Source organism: Budorcas taxicolor, chromosome 7, assembly GCF_023091745.1.
Source record: "Budorcas taxicolor isolate Tak-1 chromosome 7, Takin1.1, whole genome shotgun sequence".
Classification (NCBI taxonomy): domain Eukaryota; kingdom Metazoa; phylum Chordata; class Mammalia; order Artiodactyla; family Bovidae; genus Budorcas; species Budorcas taxicolor.
In genome coordinates this window covers 50410118-50426277 of record NC_068916.1, presented here as the reverse complement: position 1 = coordinate 50426277, position 16160 = coordinate 50410118, and the positions used below count along the sequence as shown (strand labels likewise).

The 16160-nt window shown below is 59.0% G+C and overlaps 1 protein-coding gene across 3 annotated transcripts in view; it reads right to left on the bottom strand.

The window, feature by feature from the left end:
• The window catches only part of CXXC5 (CXXC finger protein 5), a 34237-nt gene extending 19687 nt beyond the window's left edge, over positions 1-14550 (bottom strand). Inside the window, exon 1 of one of the 3 annotated variants that reach the window (XM_052643152.1) lies at positions 14094-14550. The gene's annotated coding sequence lies outside the window, so the exon portion shown is untranslated. Of the gene's footprint in view, positions 1-13930; positions 14035-14093 lie in introns of those variants that run through there. The other 2 variants (XM_052643153.1, XM_052643154.1) reach the window with 2 other exon arrangements.
• Between the last annotated feature and the right edge of the window lie 1610 nt (positions 14551-16160).

Genomic DNA, 16160 nt, shown 5'->3' with positions numbered 1-16160 from the left:
AGAAAAAAAACTGAGAACCATGGTTGGCTTTCTGTGTATCTAACCATACTGTGAAGTCCCCAGGAGTGTGCACCCAAGAACTCCAGGTTCCTCTGTCCTGGGTCCCATCCATTCCCAACCATTCCCCTCCCAAGCTTCCTCAATCCCACACTCCGTCATTCCCATCTAAGAACAGCCCTAGAGAAGGCTAAATCCACATTCTAATTAAGGAGTCTTTGGTGTGGGGTACCACTCCCAGAAAAATGCCAGCTTTGGTGGAGCCAACAGGTGGAGAGGAGGGCTGGACTCACCTGGAGATCCAAGTGTGACATGGTGCGAACCACACCCCACCATCTACTTCAGGTCTTGCAGTTTTAAGACAGAGATAAGGCTCATACCCATTTTACAGGTGGCTAAAGTGAAGTCAGAGAGGTTGGCAAACCAGGTCATGATTACACAGCAGGCAGTAACCAAACCTGGTGTGGAGCCCAGGCCTGTCCAATTCTAGAGCTGATGGCTCGGGGGACATCCAGTTCTCCTGACTGGCCACTGCTGTTTGTTTTCTTTAGGTTGCCTGGTCCTCTCTTCTCCCCAACCACTAACCAGGCCTTTATGGGGGAGACCTATGTGGCCAGGTGGTAGGAGCCAACATGGGCCAGCGTTCACCTGTCCCCTTGACTTCTGCTAGGCTGTCTCAATCCTGTGGGACCAGAATGAGCTGCCCTCTGAGTGTTAGGAGACTGTGTCCAAAGTCCTTCATGAGCAATGAAGCCATTTTCATTGGACTCAATTCTCTCATCTGAAAAAGGATGCCTTTTTCTGTGTGTGAAATATGGGTTATGCCCCCAGTTCTGCTCACTCAGGGAAGGCAAGCGCCAGCCTCAATGGGCAGCAGAAGCACAGAGGCTCCCTGAGGGCATCCCCTAACCCAGCAGCCCAGCCCTTCCTTGTACTCAGGCCAGGGACTAAAAATCAGGGGCTAAGTCTGAATTCTGAGTCTTAGTGTGCTGGCTGTAAGGCAGGAGGCTGGGGTGACCAGGGAGGGTGGGCTGACAGACTCCTGAGGGCACTCAGCCCACTAGATCAAGGGAGTCTCATTCCTCCCGTCTCTGGCACCCTGCAATCTCTCAAGGACCCCGCTCTCCAAGTGGGGGGAGCAGCTGGCCACTTGGCGCTCCCAGGAAAATCGATTCTCCATGGCTTTCCTTCTCCAGCCTTTCCTCTACCGAGCTCCCCCTGTCCCTTCCCCATCAACCCCCAACCGGCTCTGCCTGGGCTAGCGTTCCCCATACTGGAGGGCAAGTGAGTTTAACACTTTCATGCCTGTGACTGGGGCTTCCTTCCCCAGGGGTGGGGAAACATCTCCCTTCCCATGCCCACCCTGCAGAATTCAGCTGACTCTACACGGCTGAGGGTGGGTCTCCTTTGTGTGAGCCTACACAGGGGCCTTTCAGTGAATGGAGCCCCAGCCTTGTTGGGAGCGAGCCTGTGTGCACACCAGGCTCCATGGGGTCAGTGCCCTGTGCCCAACTCTTCGCACCATCTGGCTGAGAGCTGTGGCTGGAGAACGGCCCGAGCCTGTGACAGGATGGAGCACACGTACCAGCGCCTCACTGGAGTCGTGTATGGGGTCCATGTGTGACTGTGTTTGTCCATTCGTCGGCTTGTACGTGTCAGCATGTGCTGTGTGTGCGCCAGAGGCTGGGGCTGTGAGTGTGACAGCGAGTGTCCACGACGACTGTGACTGGGCCCTGCCCGTGAGTGTCAGCAATGTGTGCTGAGTAGTGTGCTGAGTGACTATTCGTCCCAAGCGTGTGCCCCTGGGTGTGCCGCGTGGGATGTGCGTGAGTACGCGCTGCCTGCCAGGCCGCAGGGCCCCGTGGGGCTGCTGGGGATGGGGTGACTCACATCTCCTGAGCTCATCCTGCCGCCAGCCCGCCCAGCTCACCCTGCTCTGCTGGGCTCATGGCCGCCAGCGCTGGGGGCTGGGGGGGTGGGAGGGAGGCAGGCGCGGGCAGACGCGGCAGGGAGGCCGCTTGATAAATAACCTGCTGCTTCCCCAGGCCTCTGAGAAGGGGAGGCTGCATGGTAGGGAGCAGGGGGGAGCAGGAGGGAGGCAGTCCTGGCCCCCCAGCTTCAGCGGCCCTGGCCCCCACAGCCCAGGCTACGGCTCCGGTTCCTGTTTCATCGAAACCTGAGCTGGGAAAAGCCTATCGGGTCATCTTGCCTGTCCCGCTGGCCGCCAGGCCCAGGCAAGCTGCCCCTCAGGGGACAAGCCCGCAGCCTGGCCGCCCAGCCAGTGGGTGGGTGGGTGGGGGGAGGATATTTCTGTCCAGACTAAATGGAGCTCAAGGCCTCTGTCTGTACCCCCCCAACAGCTGCTCCCAGGGGCCCCCTGGCTCTGCAGGACTGAACTAAATATAGGCCCCCACCCCAGCAAACCCCCAATGTTCACCTCTTCCCATTGATCCCACCCACATGAGGGTAGGGAGAAGGCTGGAGAACCCGCTGTGTGAGCCTAGGCCAGTGTATCCCTCTCTCTGGGCTCTCAGCTATGAAACATGAAGTATTACTCAGCTCTAGGCCCTGACCTGCCCTAATAGGCCTTATCGGAGAGAAGATGCAAGTGACTAAATTGGGGTCTTTGTCCAGGGAGGTAAGGGCTGAAGTCCCCTCCTTCAAAATGACTCCAGCCCGCTTCAGCAAAAGAATACCAGGGGAAGCTCTAGCCAGCATCCCCAAGTACCTTTAGGCTTATAAACATGGTCCCCTTCATCCTGCTTGTTCTTTGCCCAGGCTGGGCAATACCAGGCTCCTCCAATCTGCCCCAGCCGGACCCTGGCCAGGAAACAAGTTGTGCCAGGCTTGGGGAGGGGGGAGACGCGGGAGCATGACAGCTGCTATTTCCTGGAGGCCACAGTTGGGCACAACCCGGATTCCTGCCCAGCTCCACACTCCACCGGACAGCCTCTCCCAGGCTCTGGCCTTCAGCAGGGCACCCCTTCCCCAGTGTCAGCCCCGTCATCAGCCAGGGTCCCACCCAGTCCCTCTTGTCCCCTGCACTGGTACAGACAGGAAGGAGGTGCCGGATGCACCTTCTGGCCTGGGCTGGGAGAACGGTGGTCTCTGCAGGGTTCAACAGGCGGGGGAGGCAGCCCCAGCTTCCCCCTCCTGCCTGCCTGCCCACCCGGCTGCTTCCCCCAGCCCCACACGCACCAAATTCCCTACATGCCTGTCTGTCTCTGACAGCTCGCGCAAATACTTGGCTGCGCGGGCACCCGCTGTTCTGAGCCCGCTGCGCCTCCTCCCCTGCCTTCCCCGGGGGGCTCTGCAGACACAGCCAGGGACGGGAGGGGGGCCAGAGCCAAGAAGCCTGGTGGGCAGTAGGGGGAGTGAAAGCAGGAGGAATCAGTCTCAGTGCTCCATCCCCAGGCCTGGGGGAACTGAGGGACTTGGGAGGCCACCATGAACCAGCCTTAGCTGGGCGGCAGCTGCCGACGCCCCCGCTGCCCCCCCCACCCGGAACCTCCCAGGAGGACCTTCCGGAGGCCTCCCACTCGTCTCAGCCGATGAAACAGCATCTGCCACCCCCGCGGCGGCAGCTCAGGACAGGGCGGAGGGCACCGCAAGGCCCCTGGGGAAGGCTTTGAAATCTGGACTATGGCCCGGCCCCTCCTGAAAGCCCCGGCCCCCCACCACAGGCCCAGCCCCGGAGCTTGAGGGGCTGCGTTCCAGCCCTCCTGCAGTGTGAGGGGTACACCCGCCCAGCTGCCAGGCCTGGGACGCCTCCATCAGACTGGCTGGGGGCCTCGTTTGCCCCCAACTCTCCTCCTTCCTGCTTGCCTTGCCTCCCTCCCTGGGGACCAGTGGAGGAAACACTTCCTGAGAACAGCTGGGATTTTCCACTGGACACTGGCCTCGCCGGTCAGCCCCTTATATGCACCCCCAACCTCATTCCTTCTCCCAGAGTCACCCCTTCAGCCAAATCATACTCTCACCCCACCGCCAAGGACACCCCTCCTCTCTCTACCATCCTCCCACTTGCCTCAGCATCCCCAGTACCTAGCACATGTCCAGGCACTGATTAGACAATGAACGAATGGCCACATGGAATGACACGCTCCATTTTGCAGATGGGTATACCGAGATCAGGAGCGAGCCCAGCTCCCATCCAGGCTCTTCCTGAATGGGAAGAATGGCCCTGGCGGCAGGGCCCTTCTCTATTGTTTCCCACCTGGTACACTTTCTACCCCAGGAACCAGTGCAGCCCTCCCAAGCTTCTCAGGCATCAGGGTGACTCCAAACAGAATTTCTCAGTGCTCTGGGGCCAAATGCCCAGCTGACTATTCAGGACCACTGGTCCAACTCTCCCAAAGCATTAGGGTGGGCTTTAAAAGAATCGCAACTGTACTGTCTTTGTGACTAGACTGTGGGGTGAAGCCTCCTCTCCCCATTGCACAGATGGGGCTGCAGAGGCCCCCAGGGGAGGGGGGAGCTGCAGGCGGCCGTGAATCAGAGGGGGAGCTGGGAAGCCGCCCGGCCCTGCCGGCTGTCGCTGGAAGCAACAGCCTGCGTTTCCTCCTCACACTGGTGCCTGGGGAAGCGTGGGCAGCGGGCGGGTGGGCACTGCCGTGAGGACCCCTCCCGTGCCCGCAGGCTAGCTGCGTCCCCTCACTGCCTGCCTGGGCCCACACAGCCCACTCCCCGTGCTGGCGTGGTTTATTTCCAGAGAGGGGCAGACCAGAGGCAGAACTGGGTTTCATGTCACTGGCGGGCACCACAGGGAAGCCCCTCCTCTCAGATTCTCAGTGTTCTTAGCATCGAACAAGATTGAAACATGACCATTCACTCTTCCTTCCAGCAGCAGAGCCCACGGTTCTGTGATTCTAGACTCTCAACGCGACAAGAATCCTGACAAGAATCCCTCAGCTCCAAGCATTCTATGATTCTAGACTTCTGTGACTTTAGATTCCAGGCCACCGAGATCGGACACCACCAGAAGAAACGGGGCCAAGTCCATTCCTACCTGCTGCTGGAGGCCCAGCTAAGCAATTTTCTATCGAGCTGTGGGGGAGGCGGGTCAGGCAGGAAAGGAGCTGGGCTCTCCCATCAGGGTCACCAGGAACTGGACATGAGGCAGTGAGGCAGGGCAAGGGGTTATGGGGATCAAGCTGGTCTAGTCTTGGAGGACAGGCCACCACCTTGTGGCAAACACAGCCATGGACGCTGCAGCTGTCAGGAGGCCCAGACCTCACCAGAGTGCAAGCAGGTAGGCAGGGCTTTGTCAGCTTGTGCCCCCACCCTGGAGCTCAGAGGGAGAAGAGATGTCAGGTCAGGGCTGGTCTCCCTGCTTCTCAGGTTCCAAGCCAAGCTCCACGCTTCATCTTCCAGTCTTCACCACCCACTGCTTCCTCCTTCCCACCACAGTCCCTCACCTCTCAGGCTCCCAGGCCAGCCCCAGCCCAGGCCAGCTGGCAGCCAGCCAGCCGGGGCAAGGTTCCCAAGCCCATTTGATAGATGGAAAAATTGAGGTTGGAGGGAGAAGATGACATGACCTGCCCCAAGGGCTCAGCCTTGGTAGCCTACTGGTCTCTGGATGCATCTCTCAGTCCCGCCCCTCAACCTTGCTTCCTAGAATCCTCTGCAGGGCCAGTGGGTCTCCCCTAAACAGTCTCATCACCAACATAAGTACATCTCCCCCTCCTGGTGTCCCTTGAGAGCACTCAATTCCACAGCCAATCACCTGCTCATTCATTGATTCATTCTTTCATTCACCCAACTAGCCAATCAGCCCATCTTCCCAACAAGTGCCAGGTCCCTTGCCAGGGGTCTGGGGGACTCAAGAAGGAAAGAGAACAAGGCCTGTACCCCGCAGGCATTGACGGAGTACCTGCTGTGTGCTAGGCAGTATGGACTGCCACGCACAGCCCAACCTTGGCTGTCCTTGTGGTGTTCATGGCCCATCAAGGGCTCTGCCAGGACCCAATCCCACTTGCAGGAGTGGCAAGTCCCAAACGCTCCAGCCTCAGTTTCCTCATCTGTATATGGGGAAGCTAATGGCACCCACATCACTGGCCTACTGTGAGGAAAGAATGAAGTGAAGGCTAGAAAGCCGTCCACACAGTGCCTACCCTCAGTCAGGGGCTGGGAAGGGTTAGCCATTGTCATCACCATTGTTAAGACCTACTATGATTATCATAGTAATAACTGGGAGACAACAAGTGATTAGAGCAGCAGCTAAAGCTCTTCAAACACTTAACTGGTGCCAGACACTGAGAGGACAGGAAGGAATCACTGCCACATCCCGTTGCAAGGCTGGCAAGGAGCAAGCCCAGTAGCCTCCCATTAGCATCTGATGATCAAGGGACTCAATGGTTAGAAGCATGGCCCTGCCTCCACAGAAGGTCTACTCCAACATGTGTTCATGGGTGCTGCACATGTATAGCAAGCTTTTAACCATGCACATTAATACATGTCTACACATGAAAGCTGGGAGGGCCAGCAGGTGAGGTGGGAAGCGAGACGGCAGTGAAGGGAACACAACTGCTGACGCTGGCTCAGGCCTCCCTCCCTAGCCCACCCCACCCTGGCCAGTGATCACAGCAGAGCTGAGGGGACTGTGGCAAGAGCAAGGACCAGGCCAGTGGGGAGAGGCCCGAAAAGATGCTTTGCATAGTTCTGGCCACCAGATTACAGGCCTAGACTAGGCCCCTAGGTGGGGATGTGGGGGCTGCCAGGTGCTTGCAGTCCCACATGGGGCAGGCTACTGCGCCTGCACCTTATGCTTGTCCCAGCATGGCACATGAGCGTTCCTGCTGGCAGACCGGGCGAGTCCGAGGAGGTCAGGGGAGGTCACGGTGAAGGGAGGGAACAGTAGGCCCAAGGGCCAAGTGGGGTCTGCCGGACAGGGGAGGGTGGGCACAGGGCTCCCCCGGGGCCACCGGGCAGGCCTGGCTCTGCCCTGCTGGGGCCAGCAGCTGGAGGGAAGTAAATATAGCGCGGGGCGTCCCGGCCACATTCCTGGGAGGCCAGTGCGGCCCGCCTGCCCGCTGCTCTAGGCAGAGCGCAGCAGCCAGGGCCCAGAACTGCCCCTGCCCTCTTCCCAAACAAACAGAAAAATAAATAAAACCAGCTCTCACGGCCAGCACAGCTGGGGGGACGGGGGCAGGAAGGGGTGGACAGGGTTGGGGCGGGGGGGCGGCCAGGCACACCAGTTGCCACTGTTTCTGTCCTGCTGGGGAGGAGCAGGCCAACAAAAAGAGAAAAATGGAGGGAAAGGGCAGAGGGACAGTCAGAGATGTGAGAGAGGAGGAGAGGACCCGCAGGAGAGATGAGTTGTGACAGACAGAGGTGTGTGTTTGGGGGGGCAGGTCAAGAGGGATACGGATGGTATCAGGGCTGGGGGGGAGGCACAGACAGCCCCGAGGTCAGTAATTCAGCAATTCAGTGACAGGGATACCCCAGGGTGGGCAGCAGGCAGACAAAGGGGGCCTGTGGTCTGGGGCAGGGGGCTGGCTCCGAAGGCCATGAAATATTAAAGACCTTAGGCCAATGAGTGACAGAGGTCATAGAAATAAGGAGACTAGCCAGGGAGATACAGGGACCCTGGAGCAGACCACCCCCCCACCCAGTCCCCCTCTACCACCTCCGGAGCCCAGCCAGCCTCCCCCAGCTCTCCTCCTGCCGTGGCTGCTTTCTGTCTTTCCATCCAGACGGAGGACGGGCTGAGGGTGGGAGGGGCCCAGGGGATTAGTGAGGGTAGGGGACCTTTGCGGTTCTCTCTTCCCTCCGGCTGATCTGTGCACAGCCAGCCCTCCAGAGCTGCCAGCCACCCTAGTCAGAAGGCCAGGAGGCCTGTCAGCACAGCCACTGCCACAGGCACCTCCTGGGAAAGGAGGGGTTAGACATCCAGCTTCCCCTTCACAGAAAAAAAAAAAAAAAAAAATCAGCCGCGCCACCACTTTCCACAGAGATCAGCGGGAGGGAAGGCCATGCCTCACAGCTCAGCTGAGCCAGCCAGTCAACGGGCAAGCAAGCCAGTGGGTCATCCCCCAGCCCTCACACCGCCGCCCCTCTCCCCCACCCCACCATCAACCTCATGACCTTGGCCAGTCCCCCTGTCCCCGAGCCTGTGTCTTCACCAGCCCCACCCCACCCCAGGCTTGGTGTGAGGAAAAGAAATAAGAGTACAAGTAACACTTTGAAAACCTGCAGAGGGGGCTAGGGCCAAGCATGCAGGTAATCCTGTGAGGTCAGGTCCATCGTGGGTCCCATCTCACAAATGGGGAAGAGAAACCCAGAAGCCAGAGTGACATACCCAAGGTCATACACCTGGCAACTAGCAGAATAAAGACAAAAACGCTAACCATGAGCCATGTGGGGGACAGGAAGGCCTCATCACCATAAAAGCCAGCTTCCATTGAATGCTGACTGTGGGCTAGCCACTGATGGTGGGCACTGCACAGCCATCCCTGTGTCCATGTGAAAATAGCCTTGTGAGGCAGGCACTCTTACATTCCCATTTCAGGGATAAGGAAACTGAGGATCACAGAGCATATATGGACCACAGGTCATACATATATCCAGCTTGGCAGTGACATAGCCAGGATTTGGAGCCAGGTCTGACTCCTGAGCCAGTGGTCAAATATACCTGTTTGGGTGAGGTCGAGGCTGGGAGTTAGGAGGGGCCAGTAGCGGGGGAGCTCAGTGATGCTATCGGTGCCTGGAACAGCCACCAGGAAAAGGTCAAAAACAAAGTCACAACTGCTAGACCAAGGGGTGGTCAGCAACTCCTCTGGGAATAAGGAGATGGGCAGAGCCTGTGGGGATCAACAGTGAAGATACTGTTTAGGGGCTTGGCCAGAGTGACCTGCCTGGTCCACTCAGAGCCCAGGTACCAGACAACACAAGCCCCTCCCTCTAGCACAGGGCTACTGAGGCTGGTCATTAAAGGCTCAGCAAAGCCCTGTCCTATTGGCCCCCAGGGCTGCAACCAGCACCCGAGGGCCGGTGTGCCAGGAACTAATCACACCCCACCTCCAGAGCCCACAGTGCAGGCGGAAGAGGGGGGGCAAGATCCCCTCCCTCCCTCCCAGGCCCTGTGAGCCCAGAGGGAGGCCAGCATCAGAGGCAGGAAATGAAGAAGAATTTGCGATCTAATTGAGCTGGCGGGGGATTAGGCGGCAGAATGCAATTACAGGGGCTGGAGCAGGGCCAGGGGCACTGACACCCTGAGATGTGGCCTGGCCCAGGTGACTGGGCTGAGCCAGTCTTTGGCCAGAGACACCCTATGGGGAGTGGGGTGGGGAGAAGGAGACAGGTAGGCAAAGACTGGGGCCAGACCACTCTTCAGCACACACAGGATTGCAGGGTTCCAGCTCCATGAAATACCCAAAATCAAGTTTTCCTGAGAATTCTTCCCCAGAGAACAGCCCTATGCACTCTATCACCGGGAGCAGGCAGAGAGGAACACACGTTCTCACAGGCTCCACTCATGCATATACACACGTGTTCATGCTCCCAGGAAAGGCCCACAGATCCATGCATGGGGACAGGCCCACTTGCATGGGGACAGGCTCCCAACCTGCAGACACACAGCAATGGCCCTTTGTTGCCAGTGGCTCCACCAAAGAGGGGAAAAACACAAAACAAAACAAAAAAATACACCCATGACCTTAAAATCCTTTTATTCCCGTAATCACAGGCTGCCATTGCCGTGGATACGCGCTGTCACCCCGGCCCCAGCCTGTCTCCCTCCATGGCTTCCAAACTCCCAGCAGGCAGGCAGACGGGGCGGCTGCCCAGTTACTGCTGGGGAGGGCAGGGGAGGAGAAGGACCGGGTGGGAGAGGTTCAACACCACACACGTTCATAGACTCAGGGCCTCAACTAGGGAGGGAAAGACTCAGAAAAACAGATGGGCAGACAGAGATACAGAAAGAGCAAGGAACACAGACACCAGCTACCAAAGACATAGACCACTGTTAGCATAGCTCAGACATGCCCACTCCCAGAGTCACACACGCTTTCCCAGTTCAGTACCACCCAAGGAGTGATACAGTCCCCAATTTACAAGCGTATATAAAACACACAGATATACACAAATCATGAACACACCCTCTCCGAAATTCTAGGCCCACACAACTTAGAATATACACGTTCCTAGATTTACAGAGACAGACTCAACTTTCAGATATAGACTCTCAGGCTCACAACACACACGTATATATATATGCGATGCAGACACAACTTTTAGATCTATAAACACACGTCCTGATTCAAATACACACAGGCTCAGACTCCCAACACCCCAAGATAAACAGACACACATTCAACACACATAGTCACAGATATATCCATCTTGAGTCATTAGCACACACACTGCCCAGATTCCCGCATCCCATACCAACAGACCAGACCTACACAACCTCACTGAGCAGCTGACTGTCTTTGGCTTTAGAGGATAGGTGGAATGGTTGGAGATTCCTGGGTCCTTGAGGGGGCAGTCCTTTCTCACTGCCTGCAGCCTGGGAGGTGGGCTCAAAGTTGGGGGGAATAAAGGGGGAAGTAAGAGAAAGCAAAAATGAAAAAACCTGAGTGGGATATTCTTGTTGGGCAGTAGCGCGTGAGTAACTGGGGAGGCTTTTTGTGGTCTGGTGAGTTTCAGCTATGAGTGAGAGTTTAACTATTAATACACTTAATCAAGGGCACTTCACACACACACGCACACCCTACAACCATACGCAGAGGCTAGGATGGGACCAGGTGGTGGTGGGGGGGGGGGGGCGGTAAGAGAGGGAGAGCCGCAGATAAAAAAGGGGAAAGCTCCATTCAGGGGCCCAGGGGGCAGGTAAACAGGGCAGAGTTTCAGCCCTGGGCCTACCTCCAGGGCAGTGGGGGGTAGAGTCAATGATTCATTTCTGCAAGCCCAGAGGGTGGGGCTTGACACATAGTAGGTGCTCAATAAATACACAGTGGGCCAATGAATGAAGAACTGAACCACATGTAAAGGGTAGCAATAATAATAACAACAGTAATGATAAGTGAGCCCCACCCCATCCTTGGCTGATTGAGACATGCTTCAGAACACCAAGCTGGGCAGGGGGCTTTGACTTCATGGTCACCCCAAAAAGACAGGGGATCTAAGAAAGTAGGCCAGACTCTGGCTCATCAGCATCCCAGCATCCCTCCACCCTATCCTTTACCCTGGAAAGTCAGCTGACCCCGGCCCAGCCTACACCCCTCCCTCCCAGAGAGACCCCCCAATCTCCATTCTACTGTCCCATGAATAAGTAGGTAAGGTCCGAAAGAAAGCAGGGCATTTAATTCCCATAGACTTGTTTCTTTATCCAGATGGAACCTGCCTGCCCCCCAATCCTATGAGCCTCAGCTTCTCATTTGCCAAATGGGTAGAAGCTGAAAAGAGGCAGCAAGAGCTGAGGGTCACAGTAGGAACCCACAGAACACAGGCTTAATCTGGTCTGGGCCCTGGATGCAGAATCCTCCCCTTCCCCCACCCAGCCCAGCCCTGCCGGGTGGACATTCCAGGCCTCACGTGATAAAGACGAGGCCGCTGGCCCACGGGTAAGTCAACAGGCTCTGTCGGGGGAGAGATAGGAGGCCCCGGCCAGGGTCACCTGCTGAGCCGGGAAAACAGCCGGGCCCAAATACACACATAAATAAGGCGCCAACGGACAGTCAGCCAAGGGTCTGTCTTCTGCAGAGGAACCTCTGGCCCCCACCTAGGAAAGGGAGGTGGCATGGGAGAGGGAGGCTCAAGGCTAGCTCTTGCTTCCCTGGGAGAGCCCCAGTTCCTGCCAAGATTGGAGGTGGGGGTGTGGGAGGGGTGGGCTTCTACCAAGTGCCCCAGGACTAACTGAGAACTCAGAGGCCAACCTCCCTCAGCTGTTTCCACCCCTTCCCAGGGCAAAAATCACCCCCTCTCCCTCCTCCCCAAGGAGAGAGGACAATTTCCGTTCTGGGAAGGGGGTGACAGCTGCAGAGCGGGCCACTATCCACCCCCCTCCCGCCCGACCCCGCCAGCTCTTGCTTGAGTCTCATCCAGGGAAACTGCTAAATCAACACTACGCAGTAGTAGGTAACGCGGGCCTCAGTCTCCCCGCATCGCTCTCAAAAAGGCGTTTGGGAGGCGGCTTCTGGTCTCAGTCCCTGGTTTCCTAAGACGGTAGGCACCTAGGGTACGGGGTGGGTGGGGGGGTCATTCGGGAGGGGGATTAGGGCAAGCTTCGGCCAGTACGCCCCCTAAAACCGTCTAATTGAAATGCTCTCACTTGCATGAAGAGCCTTCCCCCGGCCCCCGCCTCCCGCCCCCGCGGGCCGGGGCAGCTGAGGTGGCGCCGGGCGTTCAAATAGCGCTCCAAACAAGTCCGCAGCGACCGCGCACGCAGCCCCCGCCAGGCGGCCCCAGCGGAAAACTTGAAAGGGACTCTGTTTGCCGGCCGCCCTGGGGCGGCTCCGGCGGGGGCGAGGGCCGAACGAACGCACACGCCCCCTCCCCAGCGCTTCCTGCGCAAACGCGGGGAGGCGGGGGTGGGTGGGGGGCAGCTGGCCCACCACAAAACCTCGGGCTCGGAACAGCGGCTGCGGCGCAGGGAAAGGCGGAGGTCAAGAGGCTGGCTCGCCAGAACCCCCCGCCCCCCGCTTCAGCCCCTTCAATCCGAAGACGCGACTCTCAGACCACCCAGGGTCCAGGGGGCAAAGTAGGGCGCGGCTGCCAACCCTTCAGACCGCCGTCGCAGGAGACAACAGGGAGCAGGTCTTCCCGGAAGAGTCCCTACAGAACCCCCAAATCTGCTGGTTCCTCCTTGCAGCCCGTGGCACCAGCCCAACTCCGCGGACCCCTTCTGATTCCTGAGGTGGGGGCACCAAAAAGCGATTTTGCTCCCTCATTGGGCGCTTCAGCTCTTCTGACAGGTCCCGGGAGGCGGCCCCCCGTTTAAAAACCGGGGTCACTCACTTTCTGTGGATCCTACAAATAAACAAAGCCAGGCGCACCCCGCGCTCCCCGCCGGAAAGCAGCCCATTACGGGCGAGGACAACTTCCCCCAGCAAGAAAATTAACACATTCTTCTCACGGCGGTTCGGCCCCTCGCTCTGGGGAAGAAAAGAGGGAGAGGGGCTCGGGGCCAAACTTCATGGGTAAATTTGGGGCCAGAGCAGCGAAGCAGGCGGCTGGGACCCACCTCCCACAGCTCCGCAGCTAGAACACCCCCATTTTCCCTCCCTGGCTTTGCATGCTGCTTGGCCACGCGGGGCTCGGGAGACAGGCTGAAAGACTCCCTAAGGCTAGTGAGGAAGGGAGAGAGAGGCCGCGGGGTGCAGTGGTGGTCGGGGGTGATACTCCGACGAAAAAAAAAAAAGGTCAAACTTGATCTGCCCGCCAGACACCCCGCGGGCAGCGGGGGCGAGGAGCCTGAGGGGAAATGTAGAAGTGGCCACCGCCCCCTCCAAAAGGAGGGGGAGACTCAGCCGCGCGTCGTCTAGGACATTAAGAGCAGTGAGTGATGCCCCCAAAAGACAGGACTACGAATAGGGTCTGTTGGGGGGGAGTGCGCGCCGAAGATCTCCAATCAGCCGCCCCCGCAGACGGAGCGCGAGCCCAGCGCCGAGAGGTAAAGACACTGGCTCCCGCCGCCCCTGTGCCCTCAAGCTCGAGTACTTGGGGAGGGGACAGTACCCCGCAGGGAGAGCCCCTGCCCCAATCCAAGGCGCCCAAGCCGCCGTCCCCGACCCTAAAACCCCTCTTTTTGTCTGAACTCAGTGATCTGCGACCGAGCTGACTGCGGCTTGGGGAGGCTTGAGTATAGAAGAGGCCACTGAGCGATCACTGGAGCTAGGGCTCCTAGCCCCCGGGGCTCCGAGGCTCAGATTACGGGCGCCCCCCGCCACACCCAAACACGGACCCCTCTTTTCCCGTCCCTCGCTCTCCGCACCTGAACTTCGGGGGAGCCCGCGCCGCCAAACTTTCCGCAGACTTGCAGCGAACTCCGGCCCCGGCCGCGCACCGGGCCCCGGGGGAAGAGAGGGAGGTAGGCGGGGAAGGGGAGGGGGCCGGCCTCCGGGGGGGTCGGGGGAGGGCCGTGGCCCGACACCTACCGGCTCTCAGAGTCGTCCAAGCCGCCACTGCCGCCGCCGCCGCCGCGAGGCCGAGGGGGAGGGGCGGGGCGGGGAGCTGCGCTCCGCTCTGGGCACCTCCGCCGCGGTGCGCTCCGCTCCAGCCGCGCCGCCCGCCGTGCCCGGGTCCAGAGCCGGAGTCACGCCGCCGCGGCTGGCCGGAGGCGGGGAGGGGGGGGAGCCTGCAGCACCTGCCCCTCCTCCCCCTCCCCGCGGCCCAAATTAAAAAACAACAAAAAGCAACTAATCACCCCCGAGCGTAGCGCGGAGCGGCTGGCTGAGGGCGCAGCGTGAGGCGCCCGGACTCAGCAGGCGGCGCGCATGGCTGGGCGCAGGGCTGGGCAGGGCTGGGACGCGGGGCCCGGCTTCGGGGAACAAGGTTCGGCTGCTCTTCTCTCTCGGCTCGGGCGCCTGCTCTCGCCGCCGCCTCTGCTGCCGCCTCTACATCGCCGCTCAGGCTCCGCCGGCGCGCGCCCGCCCGGGCAGGAGCTCTGAACGCTGCCCAGGGGCTGCCGGCAAAACCCGGACCGGACTGCACGCTCCCTCCTCCTCCCCCCCCCCCCACCCCCGCGCCACCTCGGCTCCCCTCCCTCCTCCCTCCGCCTCCCTCCCGACGCAGCTCTGGCCACTTGGACGCCGCAGGCTCTCAGGCCGGAGCCGCAGCCATGCGCCTCTAGCTCCCCGCGCTCTGACGAGGTCGGCCAAGCCTCAGCTCTCCAGCGCGCCCGGTCTTCACCTCTTTTCCCGCAACTTTACAAAAAATAAGAGGACCTCACCCGTTCTGTAAGGAGTGCATGGGCTTGAAGACGCACCTTACGGGGAAATCCGCCATCCCTCGCCAGCCGGCCGCGAAGCTACAAAGACCTGTAGGGAGGGTTTAGCCGCGCCCCTCAGCTCAGGTGCGCGTGGGGCCGGGTACTCCTAGCCGAGCACTCTTGGAACTAGACGAGTGTTCAGAGTCCACTCTTCCCAGAGCGCTTTCCCATACTCAGTGGGCTCTAGTTCCCAGGGAGAAAGGGGGCAGACGTCCCTGTTCCTATTACACAGATGAGGAAACTGATTCGAGAAAGGACATTTTGTTTGCTACGCCGCCCCCAACCAAAATACTTGAGTCCTGAAGCTAAAGCGACCACACAGTGGTGTTCTGAGACAGTGGCCTGTGAACTCTGAGCCTGAAACTGCCTAGCACAGCGCCATGTTCAACAGACACTGGCTGAAAGGATAAAAGCCCGGTGGATTCAGATTTGGACCCGCACATCCTCACCGTCATTCACCGGGGCCCCCCCATCTGCCCAGCTTGGGCTAATCCTAAAGCTGCATATATCGACCTCTTCGCCACTTTAGAGACCCATAGCCACTTCAGAGACCCATAGCGCAAGCCCCGTGGAAAGTTTCTTCAGTTCTGTGGAATTCGTGGGGGTGGCTTTGTGCTTCCTGCGCTAGAGAAAGCACAGCCCCCAGAGGAGAGACCCTAAAGGGGCAGGGCAGTTGGTGAAGTCTACCTAGGATTAAATGTTACAGCCTGGGGCCTAGATAACTGGGAGTTAACTGTGGCAGCCCGGGTGCCTCCAGTCACAGGAGCAGTCTTAGTGGAAGAAATGGAAGCAGTTCCCACCTCACTGTCTTTTCTCCTCCTTGGTGTTGCTTGCCTGGGTGGCGCAGCACCTGGGGCCTGGGTCTCACAGGAGCAGCCTGTGGATGCCCACGGTCCAAGCTTTCTAAATTTGGCTTTGGGACTTTGACCCAGCCAGGGGATAGTGGTGTGAGGGAGGTGTCAGAGGGCAGAGTTCATCTAGAATGTGTTGCCTGTCTACCTGCCCTGACCTCCAAGGCCACAGGGAGTGACCCTTTCATGGACACCCCCTCCCTTTCTCAACTGCTGAGAAGTATTCTCTCAACTGTGTGTCAAGGAATGGCTCCTAAATGGGGGGGAGGCTTTAGCCTCTCCTCTCCAATATTCCACAAAGCCACCTCAAACATACCACATGAGGAAAGCAAGGTACTTGATCTGAGAACATAGTTTTAAGACAAATGAACACCTCTAGATTA